Source organism: Papio anubis, chromosome X (genome assembly GCF_008728515.1).
Source record: "Papio anubis isolate 15944 chromosome X, Panubis1.0, whole genome shotgun sequence".
Classification (NCBI taxonomy): domain Eukaryota; kingdom Metazoa; phylum Chordata; class Mammalia; order Primates; family Cercopithecidae; genus Papio; species Papio anubis.
The window spans coordinates 67,678,426-67,692,838 of NC_044996.1; the positions used below are offsets into that span (position 1 = coordinate 67,678,426).

Sequence of the window (14,413 nt, forward strand, 5' to 3'; positions counted from 1 at the left end):
CTGTAGCAGGACGAGCCGCAGACAAAACTCCTCGGACACTGGATTAAAGAAGGAAGAGGTTTTTTATTGGGCCGGGAGCGTCGGCAGACTCGCGTCTTAAGAGCCGAGCCCCCCGAGAAAGAGATATTTGGCCTTTTTAAAGGCTTACAACTTTAAGGGGTCCATGTGAAAGGGTCATGATAAATCGAGCAAGCGTGGGAAACGTGACTGGGGGCTACATGCATCAGCTAACAGAACAAAAAGTTTTATAATCCTTTTTTCATACAGTGTCTGGAATTTACAGATAACACAAGTAGTTTAGGCCAGGGGTTGATATTATTATTACTTTGTTTAGCTCCTAGGGCCGGGTGGTGGTGCCAAGGTTGTCTGGCTATTTATCTTACTTTTGTTTCTCTCTCTCTTTACTCCTGTCTTGTGAACTAGGCAAGGTTGGGGGGAGGAGGGCAGCATGAGTAATAGTGGTCTCCTTCCTTAGACCCACCTAACTTCCAAGGGGTACAAATGCGTCATTATGTACCTCTTAATCTTACCTTTTTAAAAGAATTTAAGGATGCTTGTACTCAGTATGGTCCTACTTCTCCTTATGTTAAAATGGTATTACACACTTTTTGTACAGAGGTCACTTTGCTTCCTTTAGACTGGCAAAAGCTGTTCTGACCCCATCTCAGCATTTACAATTTTGTACTTGGTGGTCAGAAGAGGCTCGTTTGCAGGCTCAGCTAAATTGAACTAAATTGAACTAGTTACTCAGGCTCAGCTCACAGGCTCTGATAGTTTCTCTGATTCTTATGCCCAATTAAACTTTGATGCTCTTACCACAGAACAAGTAACAAAGGTGTGTATGAGAGCTTGGGATAAATTACCTGCTCCAGACCAAGCTCCTGTTTCTTTTACCATGGTTAAACAAGGTCACTCTGAATTATACCCTGATTTTTTAGCTAAATTACAAGATGCTTTTGAAAAATCTGTCTTTGATGAGCATGCTCAAGGTATTCTCCTTTGTATGTTAGCTTTTGAAAATGCAAACCATGAGTGTAAAATGGCCATGCATTCTGTCCAACAACAAAATTTACCTGATCACGAGGTGTTGCCTGCATATATTAAAGCTTGTGAAGGCATTGGATCAGACACCCACAAAGCTATTCTGTGGGCACGGGCATGAAGGACACCAACCAAACTGGTCCCACTAATTCTTTTCTTGGAGCCTGCTATAATTGCAGTCAACTTGGTCATACTCGAAAAAATTGCACTGTTAAAAACTTAAAAGCAGCCAAGCCAGCTCAACAAACACGACCAAATGCTGCTGCTACTGTTTGCCCACGTTATCACAAAGGTAAACATTGGGCCAGTAATTGCCACTCTAAAGATGATGTAGATGGAAATCCCCTGCCACAACACCAGGGAAACAGGGAGCGGGGCCAGTCCCAGGCCCCAATATCAAATGAGACGCTTCAGACTCAGACCAATGTTGCTTTTCTGCTTCAGGTGGTCCCAATGCAACCCTCAGCACAAACAAATTTACCTACAGCCAAACCAAATGGGTCCCAGCCTCTCCTGTCTCAGTACAATGCTTGTCCACCTCTGCAGTAGGGGGCGGGGTGGTCGATCTCTGTAGTACTATTCCTCTAAATTTACTACCTAACTCTTTGCCTTTAATTGTCCCCACGGGGGTCACTGGCCCTTTACCTCAAGGTTCGGTGGGTCTGGTGTTAGGTAGGGCATCCACCTCTGCTAAAGGTATCATCATTTATACTGGTCTCATTAATTCTGATTCTGTTGATGAGATTAAATTAATTGTGTCTGCCAAGGTTCCTGTTTCCATTCCGGATGGTGAGTCAATTGCTCAATTGCTTTTACTACCTAATACCATTTTAAACAAAGGAGATAAGACACGTAGCCCTGGGATGGGCTCTGGCAGTGAAAAGGCCACTTATTGGATTAATGTAATTTCTAAACAACAGCCCACCTGCACCGTACACGTTCAAGGAAGAAAGTTTGAGGGCCTAGTAGATACTGGAGCTGATGTTTCTGTTATTTCCTCTAGTTTATGGCCTTCCTCCTGGCTTAAACATCCCGCTAACATGGGACAAATAGGTGTTGGAAAAGCTGAAGAAGTTGATGACAACACATTTGTCTTGCCTTATACTGGCCCTGATGGTCAAAAGGGTACAATGCAGCCTTATATCACGCCAATTCCCATTAATTTTGGGGGTAGAGATTTACTGGCACAATGGGGGGCTGAAATTAATGTTCCACATAACTCTTACAGTGCTCCCAGTCAGCATATGATGGAAAACATGGGGTTTGTTCCTGGGCTCGGTCTCAGTCCAAAGCATGAAGGGATTACTAAACCCCTCCCAGTTACTATAAAAGAAAACAGGGCTGGTTTAGGTTATCCTTTTTACTGGCGGCAGCTGCCACGCCTCCTGATCCTATCCCTTTCCAATGGAAATCTGACACACCCGTTTGGGTTCAGCAGTGGCTGCTTTCTAAAGAAAAACTGGAGGCTTTAACTCAATTGGTTTCTGAACAGTTACAACTTGGAAATGTGGAACCTTCTCTTTCCCCCTGGAATTCTCCTGTGTTTCTAGTAAAAAAAGAAATCAGGCAAGTGGCGGATGGTAACCGATTTAAGAGCCATTATAATGCCGTAATTAAACCTATGGGTACTGTCCAACCCGGCATGCCTGCTCCTGCTTTAATACCTAAAAATTGGCTTCTCATAGTTATTGATCTTAAAGATTTTTTTTATATTGCTTTACATAAATCGGATTGTGAAAAATTTGCTTTTACTGTACCATCTATCAATAATCAGGAGGCTGCAGCTCATTATCAAATGGAAAGTACTTCCTCAGTGCTTTCTCAATGCTGACTAGCCCTACAATCTCCCAGGTTTATGTTGGACAAGTGCTTTCACCAGCTCAAGCCCAATTTCCCCAGGCCTGTATTCTTCATTTTATTGATGATATTTTAATTGCTGCCCCCACTGAGACATAATTAATTGACTGTTACAAAATTTCGAGCCGCCATGTTACAGAGGCTGGGTTACACATCGCTCAGGATAAAATTCAACAGACCACTCCTGTTCAATGTTTAGGAATGGTGGTCGATAAACAACATATTCAACCTCAAAAAGTTCAAATTAGGAGAGATTCTTTGAAAACATTAAATGACTTCCAAAAACTTTTGGGTAACATTAATTATTTAAGACCTGCTTTAGGTATTCCGACCTATGCGCTGTCTAACTTGTTTTCTACACTGCGGGGAGATTCCGGTCTCCGCAGTCCCAGGACTTAGACCCCTGAGGCTTTACTAGAACTGGAATTCGTAGAGGAAAGAAACCAGACCGCCCAGTTATCTAGAGTACAGCCGTTTCAGCCTTTTCAACTTCTGGTTTTTGCTTCATTACACTCCCCTACTGGACTAATAGTTCAACATAATGATTTAGTGGAGTGGTGTTTTCTTCCTCATTCTGTGTCAAAAACTTTGTCTGTTTATCTGGACCAAATAGCCATATTAATTGGACAGGCTCGGTGTAGAATACTTCAAATTTCTGGATTTGATGTGAATTTAATTGTAGTTCCTTTAAATTGACTCGAAGTTCAAACCGCCTTTCAACATTCCGTACTGTGGCAAATTCACTTGACTGATTTCATTGGCGTTGACAATCATTATCCAAAGAACAAATTGTTTGATTTTATAAAGATGATGTCTTGGGTGGTCCCTCGATTAACCGAAGATCAGCTCATTCTTGAGGCCGTTACAGTGTTCACTGATGGCTCCAGTAATGGCAATGCTGGTCATGTAGGCCCTACAGACAAGCTTATTTCTACCTCTTATACCTCTGCTCAAAAGGCAGAGTTAATTGCTGTGATTACTGCCTTACAGGATTTCCCCAAACCTTTAAATATTTTCTCTGATTCTGCTTATGTTGTACATGCCACTAAAAATATAGAAACTGCTACTATCAAACATATTGATAATTCTGAATTGGCTTCTTTATTTTCAAGGTTACAACAGGTGTTTCGCCAACTAGACACCCTTTCTATATTACACATGTTAGATCTCATACCACTTTACCAGGACCCATGTCTGCCGGTAACCATAAGGTCGACTGATCTTTTGCAACCCAAAAAGCTCAGGAGTTCCATAATCTCACTCATGTCAGTGCTGCTGGATTAAAAGATAAATTTGCTCTTACCTGGAAACAGGCTTAGTTTATTGTTCACAGCTGTCCTCAGTGCCAAGTTTTTATACTTCCAAATCAGGAACCTGGCGTTAATCCCAGAGGCCTAACTCCTAATGCTTTACGGCAAATGGATGTAACTCATGTTAGCTCCTTTGGCAGACTGTCATATGTACATGTTTCTGTAGATACCTTCTCAGGTTTTATCTGGGCTACTTGCCAAACAGGGGAAGGCACGGCCCATGTTAAAAAACATCTGTATTCTTGCTTTGCAGTTATGGGGCTTCCATATCAAATAAAGACAGACAACACCCCCGGATATGTTAGTAAGGCTTTTGATTTATTTATGCAACAGCGGGGATTTCCCATATTACTGGAATCCCTTACAATCCTCAGGGACAGGCTGTGGCAGAACGGGCCAATCACACATTAAAAACCCAATTGTCCAAAGAGTCTGAACAGCAAAAACATGATTTAACCACCCCCCACTCCCAATTATATTTGGCATTGTTTACATTTTTTAAATGTTCCTAAAGATAATAATCTAACTGCAGCCGAATGCCATTATACAGGCAAAAAATTCTCCCTAAACGAAGGCAAACCAGTGTTATGGAAAAACTCCCAAATTAATACCTGGGAACCTGGCACAATTATAATGTGGGGAAGAGGATATACTTGTGTTTCACCAGGAGATCATCAATCCCCTGTCTGGGTACCCACCAGGAGACTCAAGCTTCGGGTGAATACTGACAACGAAAACCACATGGAAAAGACGTCCATGTCAGAGACCGCCCTCAGACGTGGTGAGATCTGTGCCAACTCCTCAGAAGCAGGCACACCAAATCACAATGGGTCTGATTCAGTCCTCCCTGATGGCAATGGAGACCCATCTAACTAATCCCACTTCTCCTGGTTACCTTTCTTTTTCTCCTTACAAACCTAAAAATCTCACCATTTCTATTAGCCTGAAAATAACATCCCTCTGTTCTCTTCCTCCTTCAGCCCTCAATCTCACTTACACTAGGTTTTATTTAATGATTCTCCTCCTTATACTTTCTGTCTCACCAGTTTCCTCTCACACTGATTTACCTGCTACACAAAATTATTCTTACTGGACTTATGAGCCTTTTCCTCCATTTATTCGACCTCTCACCTGGATTGATGCTTCTGCAGAAATCTACACTAACAATAGTGTGTGGATGCCTGGAGCTACAGATGACCATTGCCCTGCTCAACTAGGAGAAGAAGGCACTGCATTTAATGTTATCATGGGTTATAAATACCCACCTCTGTGCCTCGGACATGCACCTGGTTGTATCCATCTAGAAACTCAAGTCTGGGCTGCTTATCTTCCGGAGAGATCTGTTACAGAGGAACCGGGACATTTGATCTCTGGCCTCTCCCTTTCTACTTTAAAACAAATGAAAGGGGGAGTAATGGGAGATATCCCATACTTTCAATATAAATCTGCAGGAAAACCATGCCCTAAAAATGTTGAGGGCCCATCTAAAACTTTAATTTGGGAAGACTGTTAACTCACATGCAGTCATATTAAAAAATGACTCATATGTTTTAGTAATAGACTGGGCACCCAAGGGCTATTTAAAAAACAATTGCTCCTCTGGCGGAAAGGAATGCCTGGAGGCTACTTATTTTATTTCTTATTGGGAGAACAAGAATCATCATTCTACTTTGCATAGGAGGTTCACCTCATTATTTCTTTTAAAATGGAAAGATAAAGGCATTACTGCCTCTGAGGCCTCTTATGATACTCCCCATTCTGAGCCCAGAACACCCAGAACTTTGGAAATTGGCTATTGCCATGTCCAAACTGTGAGTATGGAAAGAGAAAACTATTCCATCTGTTGTCCCCACTACCACCCCTATCTCTCAGTATCAACGTAGATTCAGGCATTCTGCTTTACTTACCTCCAACCTGACTGTTCCCATACAGAGTTGTGTTAAACCTTCTTACATGTTGTTAATGGGAAATATCAAAATTTGGATGAACAATCAAACTGTCCAATGCATTAATTGTCATTTATACACTTGTATTAACTCCCTGTTTGAATCCAGGAAAAATGTAATGTAGGTTCAAGCACGAAAAGGAATCTGGATTCCAGTAACTTTGCCCAGAGTTTGGAAATCCTCCTCCTCAATACATTTAATTATTGAAGTGTTACAGTGAATTCTAAAGAGATGTAAGCAATTTTCTTTCACTTTAATTGCTCTGATCATGGGCCTAATTACTGTCACTGCAATGACCACCACTGCCGGAATGGAGTTCCATCAATCTATTCAAACGACTTATTTTGTTAATGATTGGCAAGCCAGTTCCACCCAAATGTGAAATTCTCAACAAGGCATTGATAAAAAATTGGCTAGTCAAATTATTGATTTAAGATGGCCTGTTATTTGGCTCGGAGGTCAGTAGTGAGTCTCGAACATTGCATGCAAATGCAGTGAGACTGGAATACTTCTGATTTCTGTAGCACCCCGTATTCCTATAACAAGACTGATCATTCATGGGAAATGGTCAAAGGACACCTTCTGGGTAGGGAAGATAATTTATCATTGGACATAACTAAATTAAAGAAACACATTTTTGAAACCTCTCAAGCTCACTTATACATTGTACCTGGAGCTGATGTGTTAGATCAGGTGCCAGAAAATCTTTATGGATTAAACCCCATGACTTGGAGTAAGTCTACTAGGGGCTCCACTGTAGTACATTTTGGAATTATGTTCTTCTGTTCAATTGGCTTGTTTTTAGTGTGCTGGACCAGTCAAAGAATCTGCGTCAAAATCGAGAGGAAGAACAAGCCTTCATCGCCATGGTACTTTTATATATAAAGAAAGGGAGAGATATTGCGGGAAGCCATGAACCCCAAATGGAGGGACCAGCTGAAGCCATGGAAGAAGAACATAAATTGTGAAGATTTCATGGACATTTATTAGTTCCTCAAATTAGTATTTTATAATTTCTTACACCTGTCTTCACTGCAATCTGTGAACATATATTATGAAGATACCATGGACACTTAGCACTTCTCCAATCAACACCCTTGTGATTTCCTATGCCTGTCTTTACTTCAATCTCTTAATCCCATCATCTTCATAAGCTGAGGAGAACCCTGTGGTGATTGTATTAACTGCACAAATTGTTTCAAGAGCATGTGTGTTTGAACAATATAAAATCTGGGCATCTTGAAAAAAGAACATGATAACAGCAATGCTCAGGGAACAAGGGAGATAGCATTAAACTCTGAATGCCACTGAGCCAGGAAGAACAGATTCATATTTCTCTTATTTCAAAAGCAAATTGGAGAAATATCACTGAATTCCTTTTCTCAGCAAGGAAAATCTCTGAGAAAGAGAATGCTCCCCTAAGGTTAGGCCTCTAAAATGGCCGCTTTGTGGGTGGCTGTCTTTTACGGTCAAAGAGAAAGGGATGAAATAGGCCCTATTCTCCCATAGTGCTCCCAAGTTTATTAGGACGAGGAAATTCCCACCAAATAAATTTTGGTCAGATTGGTTGTCTGCTCTCAAACCGTGTCTCCTGATAAAATGTTGTAAATGACAATGCATGCCCAAAAATTCATCAGCAATTTTAATTTCACCCTGTCCTGTGGTCCTTTGATCTTGCCCTGCTTCCATTTCCTTTGTGATATTTTATTTCCCTGTGAAGCCTATGATCTCTGTAACCCACACACTATTCATACACTCCCTCCCCTTTTGACTATCGCTAATAAAAACTTGCTGGTTATACGACTCAGGGGCATCATGGAACCTGCCGACATGTTGTCTCCCCTGGACATCCACCTTTAACATTTCTCTCTCTTGTACTCTTTCTTTTTATTTCTCCAACCAGCCAATGCTTAATGAAATAGGAAAGAATCCATGTTGACTATCTGGGGTGGGTTCTCCCGATAGCAGAATGGACAAAAAAGGGGTTTCCAATCTGCTGAATATATAGAAAGGTTTAATTTTATGAGGTGAATGCACACATCCCAAAGCAGTTTTTCAGAAAGCTTCCTTCTAGCTTTTATCTGAAGATATTTCCTTTTTCACCATAGGCCTCAATGCACTCCAAATATCCCCTCACAGATTCTATAGAAACAGTGCTTCCAAACTGCTGAATGAAAAGAAAAATGTAACTCTGTGAGGTGAATGCACACATCACAAAGTAGTTTCTAAGAGAGCTTCCTTCTAGTTTTTACTCTTGGATATTCACTTTTCTCCAATTGCCACAATGAGTTCCCAAATGTCAATTCACAGAATGGACGAAAACAGTGTTTCCAAACTGCTGAATAGAAAGAAAGTTATAATTCTGTGAGATCAATGCATACATCACAAAGAAGTCTCTCAGAAAGCTTCTTTATTCTTTTTATCGGAATTTGTTTCCTTTTTCACCACAGGCCACAATGCAATCCCAAATATCCCTGTGCATATTCTTCAAAAACAGTGTTTCCAAACTGCTGAATGAAAAAAGAGGCTTAACTCTATGCTATTAATTCACACATCAGAAGGTGGTTTCTCGCATAAGTTTCTTCTAGATTTTATCCTGGGATATTTGCTTTTCACTTTTGGCCTCAAAGAGCTCCCAAATGTCCATTGGCAGAATGGACAAAAACAGTCTTTCCAAATTGCTGAATTGAAAGAATGGCTTAACTCTGTAAGATGAATACACATTTCACAAAGCAGTTTCTTAGAAAGCTTCTTTCTTGTTTCTAACTGAAGGTGTTTTCTTTATCACCATAAGCCTCAATGTGCTCCCATATATCCTTTCGCAGTTTCTACATAAACAGTGTTTCCAAACTGCTGAATCCAAAGAAAGGTTTCACTCTAGGAGATGAATATACAAATCCCAAAGCAGTTTCTCAGAGAACTTCTTTCCTGTTTTTATTTGAATATGTTTCCTTTTTACATAGACCTCAATGAACTTCAGAATATCACTTTGCAGATTCTACAAACACAGTATTTCCAACCTGTTGAATGAAAATAAAGTTTTAACTCTGCAAGACAAACTCTGCCATCATAAAGCAATTTCTCAAATGGCCTAATTCTGTGTTGATCCTGGGATATTTCCTTTTTTACCATTGACCTCAATCAGCTTCCAAATGTCCGTTCACAGAATGGACCAAAATAGTGTTTCCTAACTGCTGATTCAAAGGAAATATTTAACCCTGCGATATGAATGTACACATCACAAAGAAGTTTCTCAGAATGCTTCTTTCTATTTTTTTTTCTAAAGAAGTTTGCTTTTTAGCAGCAGGCCTCAATACACTTCCAAATATCTCCTTACAGATTCTATAAAAAACAGTGTTTAAAGCTGCTGAATGAAAAGAAAATTTTACCTCTGGGAGTTGAATACACACATCACAAAATGGTGTCTTAGATAGCTTCCTTCTAGTTTTTATCATGGGATATTCCATTTTTCACCTTTGTCCTTGCGAGTTTCCAAACGTCTATTTGCAGAATGGACAAAAAGAGTGTTTCCAAACTGCTGAATAAAAAGAAAGTTTTAACTCTGTGAGATGTATGCACACATCACAAAGCAGTTTCTCAGAAAGCTTCTTTCTAGTTTTTATCTGAAGATATTTCCTTTTTTACCATAGACCTCAATGCACTCCCAAATATCCCTTTGCAGATTCTACAAAAATTGTGCTTCCAAATGGCTGAAAGAAAGGAAAGGTGTAACTCTGTGAGATGAATGCACACATCACAAAACAGTTTCTCAGATAGCTTCCTTATAGTTTTTTCACTGGACTATTCCCTTTTTCTCCAATGTCCTCCAGCAGTTCCCAAATGTCCATTGACAGAATGGACAAAAATGGTATTTCCAAACGCTGAATAGAAAGAAAGTTATAACTGTGTGAGATGAATGCTCATGTCACAAAGCAGTTTCTCAGAAAGTTTGTTTCTTCTTTTTATCTGAAGATGTTTCCTTTTTCACAATAGGCCACTATGAGATCCCAAATATCCCTGTGCAGATTCTACAAAAACAATGTTTCCAATAAGCTGAATGAAAAGAAAGATTTACCTCTGGAAGATGACTTCACACATTACAAAGTGGTTTCTCAGATATCTTCCTCCTCAATTTTATCCTGGGAAATTCACTTTTTCATTTTTGGCCTCAAAGAGCCACCAAATGTTCATTGGCAAAATGGACCAAAACAGTTTTTCAAAACTGTTGAAATGAAAGATTGATTTAACTCTGTGACATAAATACACATATCACAAAGCAGTTTCTCAGAAAGCTTCTTTCTAATTTCTATCTGAAGATGTTTTCTTTGTCACCATAGACCTCAATGCGTTCCCAAATATCACTTCGCAGATTCTACAAACAGTGTTTAACTCTGTGAGATGCATGTACACATCACAAAGCGATTTCTCAGATGGATTCCTTCTACTGTTTATCTTGGGATATTTGCTTTTTCACCATTGGCCTCAATGACCTTCAAAATGTCCATTAGCAAAGTGGACCAAAACAGTGTTTCCTAACTGCTGAATCAAAGGAAAGGTTTAACACTGTGAGATGAAAGCACACATCACAAAGAAGTTTCTCAGAATGCTTCTTTCTAGTTTTTATCTAAAGAAGTTTGCTTTTTAACCATAGGCCTCAATGCCCTTCCAAATATATCTTTGCAGATTCTACAAAAACAGAGTTTAAAAGCTGCTGAATGAAAAGAAAAGTGTAACTGCGAGTTGAATACACACATCACAGAATGGTGTCTTAGATAGCATCCTTCTGGTTTTTTTCATGGTATATTTCCTTTTTTGCCTTTGTCCTAACGGGCTCCCAAATGTCCATTTGCAGAATGAACAAAAAGAAGGTTTCCAATCTTCTGTTTAGAAGGAAAGATTTAACTCTGTGAGATGAATGCACACATCACAAAGCAGTTTTTCAGAAAGCTTCTTTCTAGTTTTTATCTGAAGATATTTCCTTTTTCACCATAGGCCTCAATGCGCTCACAAATGTCCCTTTGCAGATTTTACAAAAACAGTGCTTCCAAACCACTGAATGAAAGGAAAGGTGTAACTCTGTGAAATGAATGCACACATCACAAAGTAGTTTCTCAGATGACTTCCTTCTAGCTTTTACCCTCGGATATTTGCATTTTCTCCAAAGGCCTCAATGAGCTCCCAAATGTTCTTTCACAGAATTTACAAAAAGGTGTTTACAAACTACTGCATAGAAAGAAAGTTAACAATCTGTGAGATGAATGTACACATCACAAAGCAGTTTCTCAGAAACCTTCTTTCTTATTTCCACTGGAAGATGTTTCCTTTTTCACCACAGGTCACAATGTGATCCCAAATATCCCTGTGTAGATTCTACAAAAACAGTGTTTCAAAACTGTTGTATGAATAGAAGGGTTTAACTCTGCATGATGAATTCACACACACCAAAGTGGTTTCTCACATACTTTCCTTCCAGATTTTATCTTGGGATATTCACCTTTTTGCTCTTGGCCTCAAAGAGCTCCCGAATGTCCATTGGCAGAATGGGCAAAACCAGTGTTTCCAAACTGTTGAATTGAAAGAAAGGTTTAACTCTGTGAGATGAATACACATATCACAATGCAGTTTTTCAGAAAACTTCTTTCTAGTTTCTATCTGAAGCTGCTTTCTTTATCACCATAGGCTACAATGCACTCCCAAATATCCCTTTGCAGTTTCTACAAAAACAATGTTTCTAAACTTCTGAACTGAAAGAAAGTTTAACTCTAGGAGATGAATGCTCACATCCCAAAACAGTTACTCAGAAAACTTCTTTCTTGTTTTTATCTGAAGATGGTTTCTTATTTACCGTAGACCTCAATATGCTCCCAAATATCCCTTTACAGATTCTAATAACACAGTGTTTCCATCTTGTTGAATGAAAATAAGGGTTTGATTCTGTGAGATTACTGCACCCATCACAATGTAGTTTCTCAGATGGCTTCCTCCCTATTGTTTATCCTAGGATATTCACTTTTTTGTCATTGGCCTCATTGACCTCCATGTCCTTTTGCAGAATGGGCCAAAGCAGTGTTTCCTAACTGCTGAATCGAAGAAACGTTTAACACTGTGAGATGAATGTACACATCACAAAGCAGTTTCTCATAATGTTTCTGTCTAGTTTTATTCTGAAGAAAAATACGTTTGTCCTAACAAGCTCCAAAATGTCCACATGCAGAATGTTGTGGGAAGCCAGGGTCCCTAAACATAGGGACTGGTAGAAGGCATGGCAGAAGAACATAAATTGTGAAGATTTCATGGACATTTATTTGTTCCTCAAATTAATATTTTTATAATTTCTTACCCCTGTCTTTACTACAATTTATGAATATAAATTATAAAAATTTCATGGACACTTATCACTTCCCCAATCAATAGACTTGTGATTTCCTATGCCTGTCTTTAATTTAAACTCTTAATCCCATCATTTTCATAAGCTGAGGGGGATATATTTCGCCTCAGGACCCTGTGATGATTGCATTAACTGCACATATTGTTTGACCAGCATGTGTGTGTGAACAATATGAAATCTGGACACCTTGAAAAAAGAACAGGATAACAGCAATGTTCTGGGAACAAGGGAGATAACCTTTAAATCTGACTGCCAGTGAGCCAGGCAGAACAGAGCCATATTTCTCTTCTTTCAAGTAAACAGGAGAAATATTGCTGACTTATTTTTATCAGCAAGGAACATGCCTGAGAAAGAGAAGGTGCCCCTGAGGGTTGGCCTCTAAAATGGTCACTTTGGGGGTGGTTGCCTTTTCCAGTTGAAAACAAAGGGATGAAATAAGCCAAGGGCTCCTGTAGTGATCCCAGGCTTATTAGGACAAGGAAATTTCTGTCTAATAAATTTTGGTCAGACTCATTGTCTACTCTCAAACCCTGTCTCCTGATAAGATGTTGTCCATGACAATGCATGCCCGAAACTTCATTAGCAATTTCAATTTCACCCAGTCCTGTAGTCCTGTGATCTTACCCTGCCTTTATTTGCTATGTGATATTTTTTAACTTTGGAAGCATGTGATCTCTGTGACCCACACCATATTTTTACACTCCGTGCCCTTGTGAAAATTGCTAATAAAAACTTGATGGTTATACAGCTAAGGGGCATCACAGAGCCTGCCAACATGTGATGTCTTCCCCAGACTCCCAACTTTAAAATTTCTGTCTCTTGTACTCTTTCCCTTTGTGTCTCAGACCAGCAGACGTTTAAGGAAATAGAAAAGAATCCAAGTTGACAATTGGGGAAGGATTCTCCTGACAGCAGAAGGGAAAAAAAACCGGGTTTTCCAATCTACTGAATATAAAGAAAGGTTTAATTCTGTGATATGAAGGCATACATCATAAAACAATTTTCAGAAAGCTTCCTTGTAGTTTTTATGTGAAGATATTTAATTTTTTAACCATAGGCCTCAATGCACTCCCAAATATCCCTTCACAGATTCCACAAAAACAGTGCTTCTAAACAGTTGAATGAAAAGAAGGGTGTAACCCTGTGAGATGAATGCACACATCACAAAGCAGTTTCTCAGATAGCTTCTTTCTAGTTTTTATCTTGGGATATCCACTTTTTCTCCAATGGCCTCAATGAGCTCCCAAAAGTCCATATGCAGATTGGACTAAAATGGGATTTCCAAACTACTGAATAGAAAGAAAGTTGTAACACTGTGAGTTGAATGCATGCATCACAAATCAGTTTTTCAGAAAGCTATCTCCCACATTTTATCTGAAGATATTTCCTTTATCACCATAGACCTCAATGTGCTCCCTGATATTCCTTCACAGATTCTACAAAAACAGTGCTTCCAAATGGTTGAATGAAAAGAAAGGTATAACTCCACTAGATCAATGCACATATCATAAAGCAGTTCTTCAGAGAGCTTCCTTCTAGTTTTTACCCTGGGATATTAGGTTTTTCTGCAATGGGCTCAATGAGCTCCCAAATGTCTATTGGTAGAATGAACAAAAAATGTATTTCCAAACTTCTGAATCCAAATAAAGTAATAACTCTGTGAGATGAATGCACACATTCCAAAGCTTTTTTTCAGAAAGCTTCTATATTATTTGCATCTGAGCATGTTTATGTTTTCACCACAGGCAACAATGAGATCCCAAATATCCCTGTGCAGATTCTAAAAACACAGTGTTTCCAAACTGCTGAATTTAAAGAAAGGTTTAACACTGCAACATGAATTCACACATCACAAAGCAGTTTCTCACATA

General features: G+C 39.3%; 1 protein-coding gene across 2 annotated transcripts in view; it reads right to left on the reverse strand.

Annotated features, from left to right (window-relative positions):
• The window catches only part of SATL1 (spermidine/spermine N1-acetyl transferase like 1), a 35,843-nt gene that overhangs the window by 3,912 nt on the left and 17,518 nt on the right, over nucleotides 1–14,413 (reverse strand). The window contains exon 5 of one of the 2 annotated variants that reach the window (XR_004180547.1): nucleotides 5,474–5,548. The exons of the other annotated variant lie outside the window; for it this stretch is intronic. The gene's annotated coding sequence lies outside the window, so the exon portion shown is untranslated. The remainder of the gene's footprint in view (nucleotides 1–5,473; nucleotides 5,549–14,413) is intronic. 2 annotated transcript variants of the gene reach the window in all.